Source organism: Parasteatoda tepidariorum, chromosome 3, assembly GCF_043381705.1.
Source record: "Parasteatoda tepidariorum isolate YZ-2023 chromosome 3, CAS_Ptep_4.0, whole genome shotgun sequence".
Lineage (NCBI taxonomy): Eukaryota > Metazoa > Arthropoda > Arachnida > Araneae > Theridiidae > Parasteatoda > Parasteatoda tepidariorum.
The window spans coordinates 23,844,977-23,848,441 of NC_092206.1; the positions used below are offsets into that span (position 1 = coordinate 23,844,977).

General features: G+C 30.4%; 1 protein-coding gene across 1 annotated transcript in view; it reads left to right on the forward strand.

Annotated features, from left to right (window-relative positions):
- Window positions 1-1,308: 1,308 nt before the first annotated feature.
- Window positions 1,309-3,465, forward strand: part of LOC107449276 (uncharacterized) — a 105,398-nt gene continuing 103,241 nt past the window's right edge. Inside the window, exon 1 of the mRNA XM_021147060.3 lies at window positions 1,309-1,428. The gene's annotated coding sequence lies outside the window, so the exon portion shown is untranslated. The remainder of the gene's footprint in view (window positions 1,429-3,465) is intronic.

Genomic DNA, 3,465 nt, shown 5'->3' on the forward strand with positions numbered 1-3,465 from the left:
AAGGGAACTCCTGGATCAAATAATGAGGCAAACTAGCCATCGTGGAGTATTTTTTTGATAGAACTCACCCGTATTTGCACTACATGGAAATGAAAACCACGAAAATCTTCAACGAATCGTTCGAAGCCAGGAGACTATAACCCATGATCCGTCAATCACTGAGGATATCTTACGCCAGCACAGTGGTCTGCCCGAGCCAGGTGAGGAATTCGTACCGAACTTAAGTCAAGGAATTCGAACTTCAGTCCTCTCATTGGGAGACGAATGCTCTATCCCCTGAGCCACCACGGCCTATTTCTAGCGATTTAAAATATGTTTGAAATTATTGGGAACTGTTTTTTCAATCATATATTAAATAAATGAATGTGACATTCATATGCAGCATACTGTAAAGACTGTGATAGTAATATCTCTCTGAATATAATGATGAAAAACACACAAAAAATTGTGTAAAGGGAAACTTTATTCAGGAAATCAAATCGTTCATATACGATTTAAGAATATAATTTAAATCTAAACACTTAAAATTGAATAGTCTTATACTTTATCTCTCGCTTTCACGTCATACGAGAATTATTTTCCAGTCCAAAAACACAGTCGTTGGCGTACTTTGTATGTTAAAAATTCAAAAAACGCCAAATTTTGCGAGTGCTAAGTTCACAATCCAGAATGAACTGGTAAGTGTTTGTTGTTATTTTCAACACTGTTATTCATCTACAGAAACAAAAATCTGCCGTTAAATATCTATGCCTTAAGCTGTGTAATGAGAATAATTATATTTCGATTTTTAAATCTCTGTAATCTGAACTAACTGATTTTATAATGTATAATTTTCATCTGCTTCCGTTTTGTTAAGCCTAATTCGAATTCGTCTTAACATTCTCTCTGTTCTATGCTGTTGTTTGCTTAACAAACTAATTTAATTTGAAGAATTAGTTGATATGCTGCAGTCTAAATTAATGATTCTCAATTCATATTATATTGTAAAAATTACTGCACTGACTCTAATATGTATTATATATAATTTAGCTCTATTGAATAACAAAATTGATGCCTACTTTACACCAAATAGTGTAAAAAAAAGCAAACATAGCGGTAGTGAAACACTAGATCCAAGAACTACGCTTGGCGTTTTATTACACCACTTTGGTCTAAAGTATTTTCCATCATTTTTGTTGTTGAGATGCATTAATGTTTTTTACAATGCATATTGCGAAATAAAATATTGATGAATTGCAGAAAGGAAAGCATATGCATTATCCGAAAACAAATCATTTTGAACGACATTTATAGACAAGTACAGATTGTCTATGTTATTGTTTATTATAATAATACAGTCAGCACTTGACAGTGACATAGGTGAAGTAAGTATAAATAAAGAGGACTTTAGTCTCGAAGCAATTTTGAATTCAAAGAGGTTTAACGAAAGTAAGTAATTTAACTAAAATTTATTTTACCAGTTATTATTGAAAAATGGTAAAATTGAATGTTTATAAATGTTAAATTAGCAAAATATGCTAGCTTTTTTTTTCTCAGAAAATCTGAATCTATATTCAAAACTATATATATTTTAAATTTGTTCTTAAAGATGTTCAGGTGGCTATTTTAACACGGTGACTTTTCAAAATATTTAGTTGTTAATTTTAACAATCAACATTGTGTCGATTTTTTTTAAATTTCTCAGTTTAAATTTTAAAATTGATATCTCTTAGGTTTTGAAAAACTTCTCGGCTAAAAGTTTTGAGTAAGCATTCGAAATAAAACAAAAATTTCTCAAAAAAAAATTAATTTTTCACTGGAAAGAGGTACAAAAAATTCGGAAAATGTCTTTTCTACACATGAATGGGTATTTTTGAAAAAGATGACGCTCACTTTTTAATCTTAAAAAAGTTTTAAAAGAATTTCTCGTCACAAAAAATTTAAAAAATTCACAAACTGTCCTCCATTTTTTCCAGTTATTTGTGTTATTATATAAAAAGTAAATTTGATTTCGCACCGAAGTGAAGTTTTTACGTTCTATGTAATAGTTCAAAATAGTCTCATCTGTTGAGTTATGATCAATTTTCAAAACTTTCTTAACTTTCGCTCGATAAAGATGGGTCATTATCGACTTAATGGGCCGTATTGGCTAGTTGAGTTCATTATGAACTGAAATTTTCTATTCATAGTTCCAAGAAACAAATTTTTCTAATTTTTTTATTAGTTGACTTTTTTATTAGTAATTTTTTATTAGTTAATTTTTTATTAGTATATGAGTTAAGTAACCATATCTATTATCCCTAGAAATGTCATAACTGCCCAATAAATATTTCAAAATATATGGAGCTTCGTTTTTTTTCCGTGGCTTTTATTATGGACCCCACTTCAATTTTTGTTAGAAAGATTGTTCGATTTCACTTTATTATTTACTATGTGCAGGGCCGGATTTAAGCTTGGCGGGGCCCTAAGCTACTGAAAATGATGGGGCCCTTTTAAGTTCAATTCTATTTCTATACACCTAAAGTAAACTGTCGTATTTTTTATTGCTGAATATTAACATTATATTATTAAAAATTTGATAATATTGCTTGATTGTTAAATATATTGGTTGTGATGGGACTATAATGTAGAGCCTTTCTATTATTGCACATATTTTTTGAACGAGGAAAAAAACAGAAACTCATTTTAAGAACATCATAAGCACATTTTAAGCACCGAGTAAAGATTTGGCATGTTAGAAGAACCATTATATGTTTAACAGAGTTTTTTTCTTGAAATTCTGAATATATGTTATTTGAAATTTTAAATGATTATTATTATTATTTTTTTTTTTTGCAAAGTTTTTTTTTTTTTTTTTTCNTTTTTTTTTTTTTAACGTTACATTTCGCTTTGCTGCTCTATGACTTAGAAACATGAAATTATGAAGATGTGTCAAAAATAAGCAAGGAGTTAGAATGAACATAAGAAAATACAGCTTGATTATTAGTTTTATTTTTTTTTATATCCGCCGTTGAACAACCGACTGAATTTTGAGTTTACGACTACAAATGTTTAACTCCGTATAATATTGAGGATCTTATAATTTTGAACTCAATCCAGAAGACAAAAGAAGTGGACCAGTACCCAGAGGTATTGATTTGATGTGAGAACTTAGAGGACTTTGTGACCACGGCAGATTTAACATGCACCAGTCACCATTTTATACATGGGTATTCTTCGGCCGGCTGGATTCGAAATCCCATTCTCACGAACACGAGTTCAACACCCTACCAACCAGGCTATCCCGGCCAAATTATTAGTTTATTTTATAATAGTCATTGAACAGCCAACCCAATTTCGAGTTTACGACTACTAATGTTCAACTTATTAGACTTCTAATTTTAAACTCAATTCAGAACACAAGGGAACTCCAGGATCAAGTATTGGAAGAAATTTTCGTCTTGGAGGGGGACGTTTTGATGGAACTGACCAGCATTTAAGTTACAT